Source organism: Silene latifolia, chromosome Y (assembly GCF_048544455.1).
Source record: "Silene latifolia isolate original U9 population chromosome Y, ASM4854445v1, whole genome shotgun sequence".
NCBI classification, from domain to species: Eukaryota; Viridiplantae; Streptophyta; class Magnoliopsida; order Caryophyllales; family Caryophyllaceae; genus Silene; species Silene latifolia.
This window is the reverse complement of record NC_133538.1, coordinates 471,576,169-471,588,265: the sequence shown is the minus strand read 5'-3', so window position 1 is coordinate 471,588,265 and position 12,097 is coordinate 471,576,169. Positions and strand designations below refer to the sequence as shown.

The following is a 12,097-nucleotide window of genomic DNA, read 5'->3' as shown; positions in this document are numbered from 1 at the left end:
CGTCAAGAGTAGACTCCCTATGGTGTTATAAACACTGGAGGATTGCGGAATTCCCCTTCTTGCCTAGACAAGATGAAGGGTCGTCCCCTTTCTACCATGCACAAAAGTGGCTTCGATGGATAAAGGGATCATTTATATTTTGAGTTTCATGTGGGAGTTTTCTTTTGTTGTTGTTTTTCCCCCCAATTTCTTGTGGCATTTGACATTTGAGAACACTTTCTTTTTGCCATTTATTTTGATGTTTGGCACTTCAATGCTTAACAACTTCAACTTTTTCTTACATTTTCTTTGGAACATTTTTAAAGTAACCCCATTTGTAGTGAGGGTGCTTATATTTGAAGCATATGAGTTTTCATTTTTGTTACTCCTCTTTTCTTTTTGATGTAATTGCAAACTTTTTTTACTTTCATTTCAATGCTTGAACTCAACTTGATAGTTTTTTTGCCCATTACCTTTTTGATGACAAAAATGTGGTAGAATGTGGAAGATGGTTGCATGGTTTCATGGGTCACCTTGGAATAAACGGTAGCCGAGGAGTTATCAGACCACAAGGTACTCTTAACTAGGCCTTAATCCAACGGTCAAAGGATACTAGCATGACACATCCTAGGGTGTTTTACAAGTATTCTAAAAAGCAAAGTCTTAAGAAGAAAAAGTATCTATAAGGGCCTTATATACACTTGTCAAGCGTCCCAAATAGATGTTTTCACAAAATTTTTCTAAATGCAACTATATACCATGATACAACTACCATTTATACAACCTAATGCATATGCTTCTACCAACTAGTATGCCAAATAATCTAAATGCAATCCTATAATCACATTTTTTATACCGCATCAATCAAAATAAAGTCACATAGTCATTAACATAAAGAGGAAAAAGGAGATTGGAAAGATCATACCATGCGGTCTTCAATATCCTCATGTCTCGAATGTGGCGTAGTCGATCAATGTGAAAAAGGATAAACACAATATATATACAAACACAATATATACAAGACTACACTATAAAGGAAGTGAACATGTTTTTGGGGTTTCCAATTTTTCAAATTTTTATGGTTTTTATGATTTATGGAATAAAAAGACATGTTTTTGTATTTTTCAAAAATTTTCAATTTTTATCATTTTTGTTTTAAAAGTAATGTTAGAATTTCCCATTCCCACACTAGTATGGGCATTGTCCTCAATGTCCAATACGATAGGAAATTATGCAAGCTATATGAAAATGCATGATTTCTATTCTAAATGCAAACTATATGACATATAAACAAGTGAATGCATTCTAAAATATACTATATGATGCATGAATTTGTTTGGTTGGAGAGCATAATTTGAATTAACTCCCAATGCTTATGCTTGAACTTCCCCAAACCAAATGAGACACTATTGCTAATGTCAAAAATGGGAAAGTTTATGCACAAGAATGCTATGCATGAAACTAAATTTGTCATTTTGGATTTTGCATGGTGGGAACAATAAAAAACACCTTAATGAGACAAAGATGGGAGTCCTTTGAGTGATGCTAGGACTAAAACACATGATCAAGGTAAAAATTTTAAAAACAAGAGAAATTAACATAGCTAAAGGAGGTGTAGGAAACTCACAATGGATTGTGGCATCCTCCAAAAAGCTTGCTAATCCTCAATTGTCGCCCATGGCGACATCACTTCCATCGTCATCATCATCATCAACTTCCTCACTAGTATCATCATCATCTACTTTCATAGACCCGGAGGCTTCTCCATCATCATTTCAACTTTGATCCTCTTCTTCCTCAATTTCCTCTTCTTCTTCAACTTCTTCACTCTCAACAACAATCTCCTCACCACCCATGCTAGTATCCCTAGGAGCATTAGGAAAGAATACTTCCCTATCCGCCAAACTAGGCAAAGGACATGATGGGTCAAGAAGTCTTTGTCTAGCTAGGTGTAAGAGGGACGGATATTGAGCTCTATAGGCATTGACTCGGTCTTCATGAGCTTGCTTATGCATGTGTTGCATTAATTAAGTCAAGTAATCGTTACCTACCGCAACACCTTCGGTTCGGAATTCTTGGTAGGTGAACGGGTAAGGTGGAGTTAAGATAGTGGAGGAGGAGGATTTGGCATTGAATTCCCTTTGTTGTTGTATGATCATCTCGGCTTCACCGGAGAGTGGGAGAAGATAGTTTGTGCTTCGGACATTGAGTCAGCAAATCTTGTTTGGTAGAATGAAGGACTTGCCATCTTTTGTAAGCCACTCACATTTGTTGTCAAAGTTGTCATTCTTAACCCAATGGAATTTGTGAACCATAGTGGCTAGACCAATGAGGTGGCCTCCCTTAACCGGCTTGTAAGTCCCATATTTGTTGAAATCTCAGTTGAAGTGCTTTGCCAACCATGTTACCAATCCCCCATTTACTATAAAGGCCGCGCCTTCTTTGCCATGGTCGATTGTAAGCCACCTTTCGATTAAGAGTTGAAGAATATTGTATTTCTGGGTGAACTTCTTATCGACATTTAAGGTTGACTCAAGATAGATGAAATTAAGTTCGGTAAAATGACTAATCCCCTTCCTAGCAATAAGAGTATTTCCCACAACCTTGTGCTACACCCTTATGCCCAGGTGGTGAACATAAAGCGCACGACACTCATGGTATGATTCGAATTTTCTTCCGGTGATAGCTTTCCACAAAGGGGCGGGATCATATTTTGTGGAAGGTTTCTTCACATAAATCGAGTCATTATCAAGACCAAAAACTTTGCCAAACTCATTAAAGGACATCTTTCTATCCACATTCTCAAGGCGGAATTCAATATTCCTTCAAGTCTCCACCTTTGTGACTTTCAATGAACTTGGAAATTCTAAGGTGAGGGAGGGGTAGGTCAATTCTTGCATATCAAATAATGTAAGCAACCCCATAGACTCAAAGAAGTTCTTGGTTCTTTCAAGGACACCCAATTTGGTCAAAGCATCTTGGCAAATAAACTTGGTGGGCAAAATCGATTTCTTAGCAAGAGACAAACTTTTTCCTATGAGAATCGGATGTGAAAGTTACCTCCGGATATTCATGTAATTGCTCAATAACCGGTATAGAAGTAGTAGCTTCCACCATAGGAAGAGGAGTTTCTTGAATTTCCACTCTTGCTTGTTGAACCACCAAAACTTTGGAAGCTTAAAGAGCTTGTTGCCTCTTTGAAAGATTTGATTTTGTAGGTGCCTTGTTTCCACCTTTAGTCTTAGCCATTGTTCTTCTCCTTGTATGTATCAACAACCAATGATTCGCTTGAATTCTTCTAGTATGCTCAAGCTTCAATGAATCCCAAATCGATTAAGGATTTTTGAATTTTACCTTTAACCCTAGAAAATCGATTTAATTTTTGAGGACTTGGATGTTTGAATGGCTTTTTGTTGATAAAGGAGTAATTTGTTTATGTTTTGAGGAAGTTTGGAATTGATTTGGGTGAATTTGGTTGAGGAAATTGATTTTTGAGGATGGAGGAATTGAGGGTTTTGAAATGTGTGTTTGTGTTTTGTATGAATGTAATGAAATGGGAAATGGAGTTTTAAATCCCGTATTTTTGAATTTCAGTAGAGGGAGACGAGCGTCTTAGGCACGGGACGCTTGGATTGCAGCTCAGTCAGCTTTAGAAAATGAAACCCATGTTGAGACGAGTGTCTTCAGGAGGAGACGAGCGGATTCTTGCCTGAGACTAGCGTCTTCTTCTGGGGACGCTCGTATCTTTAGTCAGAGTGAAATCCCAAATTTTGATGTAACCAGGACGAGCGGATTCTCACGGAGACGAGCGTCTTTGGACTGAGACGAGCGAATTCTTGAGGAGATGCTCGGATTGTAGTTCAGTAGCAATATTTTCTTTTCAGCTCTGCCAGGACGAGCGTCGTTATGTCAGGATGCTCGGATTTTCATCAAAGACGAGTGGGTTCTTCTTGAGACGCTCGGATCATCCCTATACCTCACGGGTTCAGTTCCACCCGTGGGTATTTTCATATCCCAAGTCATTTTTTCTTCATTCCTTTGGTCTTCATTGTGGGTGAACTACAAAGGCTCGGATATCCTAGGCAATTGTTATCCCCACACTAAGTCAAAACACTACACATCAAGAAATATTTGAGTCCCACCCTCACTTTCTCTCAAATTGATGATCTTGATCAAAGTATAAAAATGGTAAATCCGAAATTGACAAAAATGCAATACAAGAATAAAATGCAAGTTAAGGGGTTAGAATATTTACAAATGGTGGTTTAGGGAGGACTCCACCAAACTCTTACTCTTGAGATGAGATGTCAAGGGGGCATAGCCAAGGTGTTGTTGATGTTGCTCAACACCTTGTAGAAGTAGTTGAAGGCTTATTCATTGTCATTATAAATATCTTCAATAGACCTTTGCACATTGTGTTCTTTATAGTGGTGACTTGAGTCAAAATGGTCACCAAAGCCTTGGTCCATAGCATTGCCAATGTAGGGGATTGACTAACCCATCCAATTCGTCATCCCATAGACCACATATTTCACTAGCTTGCTTCCCTATACTATCATGAGTTGATGGAAACAACTCCTCTTTCTTGTTATCATGGTCAATAAGGCCTTCTTCATTACTTGTCATGAGTGGTGGTGAGCTATTCAAGCTCTCGTTCTTGTTATAAATTCCTTGCTCTTTGAACGGAGTATCTTGAAGATTATCCTCTTTCTTCTTCCATATGGGTGGTGTTTATTTACCCATAGCTTGTTCTTTGCATTGAGATGCGAACTTCTTCCTATCACTTTCTCGGTTATAATGATTGATCATGAAACATGGCTCATGTAAGCGGGGAGCTCTCATTGTCTAGTCAAGGTTAAACGTGATAGTTTCATCTCCCACTTCAAGTGTGAGCTCTCCATGTTTTACATCAATCACCGCTCCCGTGGTATGTAAGAATGGTCTTCAAAAAATTATAGGAATGTCGGAGTCTTCCTCCATGTCAACAATAACAAAGTCCACCGGGATGAAGAACTTGCCAATTCTTACCTGCACATCCTCCCATACCCCTAAAGGTGTCTTTGTTGATCGATCCGCCATTTGAAGTGTGATATTAGTGCACTTGAGTTATCCTATTCCTAGCCTTTTGCACACCGAGTATGGCATGACACTCACACTTGCCCGAAGGTCACATAAAGCTTTGTTGATTGTAGTGTCGCCAATGGTGCATGGAATAGAGAAACTTCCCAGATCCTTATATTTTGGAGGTGAACTTCCTTGTAGGATGGCCGTAATCACCTTATTGAATGCAATAGTCTCTAGCTTCCGGATGGATTTCTTCTTTGTGAGAATATCTTTCATGTATTTCGCATAGGCTGGAACATGATTGATTAACCCCGTGAATGGAATTGATACTTCCAAGTTCTTCACAATCTCCATGAACTTCCCAAGTTGTTCATCAAACTTAGGCTTAGCTTGACGAGTTGGAAATGGAAGTCTAATCACAATAGGCTCTTTCTCCTTAGCCTTCTTTTCATTCTTCTTCAATTCTTTGAAACTTCTTGAATGGGGATGGGTTCTTCTTCCTTAGAGTTTTCAACTCTTTCCTTGTCACTAGTCTTCACAACATCTTCATCAATGGGCCTCTTCGGCCCTTCATACCTTGTACCACTACTCAAATGGATGGCACTCACCGACTCATATCTTGGGGGATTACCTTGAGGTGGTAATTTCCCCTTTTGTCTTTGAGAGCTAGAAGATGATAATTGATACAGTTGTGTCTCCAACATCTTTGTGTGAGCTAGTATGTTGTTGATGGCGGTGTCTTTTGCTTGGCTATCCTTTTGCATTTGAGTGAAAAATTCTTGTTGATTCTTTTGCATTTGGAGGACCGCTTTTTGAACATCAAAGCCTTGGTCATTGGATTGATTGTAAGAGGGTTGATTTTGATAACCTTGGTTTTGGTAAAAGGGTCTTTGAGCTTGATTTCACATTGAAGGTGGGGTGTATTTTGGTTGGGGGTTTTGAACATTTTGACTTTTGTATGAAAGATTGGGGTGGAATTTGGTGTTCTCATTGTAATAGTTTGAATAAGGGGTGCCATTATTGTATGCTTGGGAAGCATTCACTTGTTCACTTGTTCCCCTACATTCACTTTAGTCATGTCCCAAAGTTCCACAACTCTCACATACTCCACTTGGAATTGATGATGATGGCACCATAGCATTAACATGTTGCTTGGGTGATTTGGAGGCCTCTTAAAGTTTAGCCATGGCCTTCTCAAACTTCAAATTAATGGTGTCAATGTGAGCACTTAGTTGAGCACCCAATTGGGTAATGGAATCCACCCCGTGCTTTCCTCCTCTAGTAGCCTTCCGAGGTCTACTATATTGCGAGTTATGGACCGCCATTTCTTCAATTTTATTCTATGTTTGAATGTCATCAACTTCGGTGAACATACCATTGGATCCCATATTGAGAGTGTTTCGGGAGTCTTCATATAGACCATTCCAAAATTGTTGTACAATGAACCACTCGCTAAGTCCATGGTGTGGACAAGAACGACAAGTGTCCTTGAATCTCTCTCATGCTTCATACAAATATTCCACATCCCTTTGTTTGAATCCGGTAATTTGGGCTCTCAACATGTTAGTCTTTTCCGAAGGATAGAATTTCTTGTAGAAAGCAAGTGCCAATTTCTTCCTATAATCAATACCAAGAGTAGCCTTGTCTAGGCTTTTCAACCATGGTTTCGTGGTACCAATCAAAGAAAAAGGAAATAAGACCCATCTGATTTGGTCTTGAGTAACTCCGGTTTGAGAAATCGCATCACAATAGTCACAAAAAGTCTCCATATGTGAGTGAGGGTCTTCACTAGGCATCCCTCCAAATTGACTTCTCTCAACTAATTGTATGAATGCGGATTTGGCAATGAAATTACCGGTTAAATGTTGTGGTGTAGGAGTACCATTTGGTAGGTTCTCCTTGGTTGGTACGGAATGTGATGAGAATTTAGGCATTGTGGGTTGATTTTATGGTGGGTTTTATATTAGGTTATGTTGGAGTATGTGTCCTCGACAATAATGTGATCACATGTTTAAATCTCATATTAAGAATACATAAGGGAATGTAACATTTTATTGTCAACTGATCCACATTAATCGGTAATGATTGGCTGACTAGAGTTTGACATTACTGTCGTGCGACGGTGGTGATCAGTTGATCCCTTAAGGTCATACCTATAAGGAAACATTGTTAATTGACTAATTAATTAATTGTATGACGATACAAGTTAATTAATTCCTTAAAATTGAACAAATGATTTTGTGATTTATAATACGTATCTTATTGTAATTTGATTAAATAAGATTCGGGATAAGTAATTAAATTGTTTTATTACTTAAGGTTTATTTATTAACTAATAAGATTCGGGACAAGAATAAATAAAGAAAAATTATAATAGTTTCTTAACTAATAAATCATTTATTCATTACTCCTTAAATAACAGTAATACGCCAAATACATATAAAATAAAAATGCTGAAAATTAAAATACTAGGCTAGGATTCTAAAAACCCCGCCATTTATTACAACTCAAATAATAAATAATACTGTTATAAAAATGACTAAGGTTATTCTTCCATTTTCCCCTTGCCTTTGTCGCCTTTTTGTCACATTTCTTGTCTCGACCACGAGCGGGACGCTCTTGCGTTATTTCCGACCTAATCACTAACGGTCGTTCTCACGGTCTAGCTTTCCCATTTCGATCCACCACCATCTTCTCAGCAGGTGCCACATTCATTTAATTACGGAAAAGGTTCAAGCAAATACATTCCTATGTAATGAAACATAAAATACTAAAGACAGCCAAAGTTGGGGGCTTACCCACCTCACGGCATGTTGTCACTCAACCAAGCCAGCGTCAGTCACCGCCTCGCTAAGAGAATAGATCTCCGAGATCACCGTCATGCCCGCCGAGTCAGTGTACTCCAACGTCTCTGGAAAAGCTGGGGGCTCGACGCCCGCCACCTCGATCTCCTACAAAACTCAAGTGGTTCATTATTCGCTAATCATTCATCATTTATCAGATCTATCAAAGACAAGTAAACGGTAAGTATTCTTATCACGATCGGCCAGTACGCTAGCCTCCGGTGAACAAACCCAGCGTACTCCTCACCAGGGAGAAGGAGGGCATCACCATTCACGCCAGCCGGGTCAGCTACCCTCTCAGCCTCTGAAGGCTCCCTAAACATCGTCCGTGGAGGGTCGATGGGAACCGTAAAGGCGTCACGAGAGCACTGCCGAGTCAAACGCTCGCCCAAGTACCACACAGGCCCCATGGATGTCGTCAGCAACAACCTACTTGAACTCCGGGGACAAAGAACCTCAACCAAAAAGGTTGGAGCCCCATAGTAGCTCTTCTAAGGCCGAGGCACCCACTAAAGCAAGAAAACGAGGGGTCATTCCTATGATCATCTCTAAATAAAGGAAAAGTAAAATGTAGATCAAAGACACTTACGCTGTCTAAACTCAGGGCATTCACGCCCCTCCGACAAACATCATAAGAAGACCGCTGGCTCTTCTAACGACACACTACCCAGTCCCTCACGACGGGGTACACTCTCGGTACGTCCGCCGTGTTGGAGTAAGTGTCCCCGACAATAATGTGATCACAATTGTCGATCATATTGATCACATGTTTAAATCTCATTTTAAGAATACGTAAGGGATGATTCAATTATATAGTCAACTGACCAACATTAATCGGTAACGATTGGCTTGCTAGAGTTTGACGTTACTGTCGTGGGACGGTGGTGGTCAGTTGATCCCTTAAGATGACACCTAAAGGATGATGCCCTTATCTATAAAGTTGATTAATTGTATGACGATGCAAGTTGATCAATTCCTTAAAATTGAACAATTCGATTTGTGAGAGAGAATAATTATCTTATTGTAATGAGATAAAATAAGATTTATTTTAGTAATAAAATGCTTTGTTACTAAAATTGTTTATTGTTTGAGAAACAATAGAGATAAGAATGAATGGTCAATTATAATTACAAGATGTTGTGAATTATAATTACTTGACCCATTTTATTTAAATGATCAAGTATCACTAGTCAATTTATTGAATATAATTTAATTAATTCATGAAATGATATTTATGTGATAAATATGCATTAAATTAATTAATAACATGTATCATACTACATGTGACATATTGTGTGACAAATGACAAATTGACAAAATAAAATGGTAGTCCATTTTATGGTACATGGACCGAAATAATGAGAGTGATGGGTGTTAGTGGGTGAATTATTTTATGAGATAAAATAAGCTAATGATGCCTAGTCTACACCTAGCCTTACATGCCTAAGGTTTTGATAAGAACAAAAGGAAAAGTAAAAGGACAAGATGTTGCTCTTTTTTTCTCCTTGAACCGTGACACCTCTAGCATTATTAGAGGATTTTTGTTCACTACTCATTTTAATATACTTGTCCATTCAAAACACATGCAAAAGTTTATTCATTACTCTCTCTCTCTCTCTCTCTCTCTCTCTCTCTCTCTCTCTCTCTCTCTCATGTTCATCTTTTCCTTCATCAAAAACATGAGATTTTGATTGAAATTGTTCATAGAGATTATTAAAATTATTAATGTAATATATGAGTGTTAGTAATCAATTTTAAGGTAAACTACTAAACTAATATCTAGCTAATATTATTTAGTGGGGATAAGGGATAATCTTGGGTGCAATCAAGAGGAGAATCTCTACTTTGGGATTTTGGAGGATCATCCTTATATTCATTGTAGCTCAAGAACTAACAAGAAGGAGATCTTGTTGGTGCCCATTTGACCGAAATTTAATTGGTGAGAAATTGATTTTCTTATCCCTTCTTATTTAGTTTGCATGCATAAGATTTAAATTAATTTTATGACTAAATTAATTTATAACATATAAGAATATGTTGTATAATGAGATATAGATTTCCAACAAGCGGTATCAAGAGCCTTGGTTGTTTGCATGCAAATCGGTTATAGTTTTTCCGAGTTATACGATTAACCTATAAAACTCATAAATTTGTGTTATTATGATATATCACGCAATAAAATTATGCATGTTAAAGTTTCTGGTCCTAAAATGTATTTAGGATATATTGGTTAATTTATGGATTTTTATTGTTCATTTTATAAAATAATGGCATTAAAATGTGATTTTTATGATAAAAATGTCATTTTTGGATGAAAATTAGCTAAACTTAGAATTTTCCAGTGGTTTTTGGATATGTTTACACATATATTAATTTTAGATGAACTGTAAATTTTCATAATTTTTGGAGTTTTTATACTCGAAATATGGATTTTTCATGATAAAAATCGAATTTAAATGAAAAATAAGTTAACATGACAAATATTTCGAATCTGGTCATATAAATTTAGTATGTTGTCACATGCAATTTTACAAGATGTGTGTAAAATAATAGGCTATAATGAATTCTTCATGCATGATTTATGGATTTTTGATGAAAAATAGCATAAATAGTGACTTAATTAGTGAATAATTGCTGAAACATACTTCATGTCTAAGGAAAAACGTCACATATTGCATTTTATCATATATTTCAGATCTAAAATTTAAAAGTTGATAAATATAATTTTTCTTATATTTTTATTACAATATTTGATAAATCCGATAAACCGCAACATTGTTTTTCCCGATAATTTTCGAAATTTTTAACCTAAGTTTTTTGAACATTATGAGTGTCATGGTATTTTTCCAGAATGTTCATGAGTTTAAATTTTGAATTTTTAATTTATTTGAAATTTTTGTGATTTATTTGAAGTTTATGGCTTTATTTTGTAATTTTAAGTCCTTTTATGAACAATATTAAGAAATATAAGTTAATTATTGTCATAAGTTAGTGGAGACTAATTTTGAGTCCTAAGTTGGTTAGGGTAATTAACTTGTGCATAAATATGAATTTATGTAATTTTTGTGATTTTAAAAGGTTGAATCACGCAAATCCGTAAAAACCGATTAATATACGATATTGGCTCCTTAAAGGCGATTTAGCATAAAATTGGGCATGTTCATACATATTATAATGCTGAATTTTATTTATGATTGTCATAATTTTATTTTATGTAATTTTGAATTATGTAATTTTTACTTAGTATGGCCTTAGTTTTTAATTGGTATTACGCCAAATGTATGGGAATATCGATTCGGTTGTAATTTATTGTGACCTCGTATCACCATTTTGTAATTTAATAGATTTATTTTATTTTATTTTAATTACAAATGTATAATAGGAAATTATGTAATTTGTTATGTAATTTATTTATTCTGGAGTTCCTTGAAGACGGTGTCACTTAAGGAAGACGATACATAAAGACGGTGTTACCTCGAGATGCGTGCCAAAACCGAAGTTCAAGGGACCAATGGAGTTGGTCTCCGAATTTGTAATAGTTTATTAGATTTACTATTTTAGGAAGGCCATACTAGGATTTAATTTATGCTTTGCATTTTATTTATATGTCGCATGCATCGCTAAATCGCCATAACTAAAACATGCATTGTCATTTTAATCGAGTTTATCGACCGTGTCAATTATAATTATCGTAGTTCACCGCTTTAGTTCACTTAAAATGTGATAGATAATAAATTGACATGACCTCTCGCTAAAAATAATCAATTGAGACTTAGCCTTACCAAAAACTAGAAACCATGAAGTACCGGTTTAAAGGAGTTGAGCCGCTTTACCGTAAGACAAACCGTGTTACGTTGGTGAAGTGGGTGATAAATGTCTATCCACCGAATTCATGTTGATGAGGGATGAATCGGCCCTACCGTGCCCAAGTTGATGTGGATTTGGATCATGGACACATTTATTCGAAATTTGGATTGAGCTCAACAGAAGTATTCGTGACCGTGGTCGCATGTGTTCCGGGCTAAAGATAAATGTTAATGTAATTTTATCGACCAAGAGTTCTAAAAGTAGAATCGATTAAAGTGTTAATCCACCGAGTTATATTGATAAGGGATGAATCGGCCCTACCGTGCCCAAGTTAATATGAATTTGGATCTTGGAATCATTTATCATAGTTGGGTAGAGGTCACTATGTAAATGCTTTACTTGTA

General features: G+C 36.7%; 1 non-coding gene across 1 annotated transcript; it reads left to right on the top strand.

The window, feature by feature from the left end:
- Positions 1-6,498: 6,498 nt before the first annotated feature.
- On the top strand, positions 6,499-6,605 carry LOC141635599 (small nucleolar RNA R71). Its single transcript, XR_012540275.1, has one exon. It is a non-coding gene; the product is annotated as a small nucleolar RNA R71 (small nucleolar RNA).
- Positions 6,606-12,097: the final 5,492 nt, after the last annotated feature.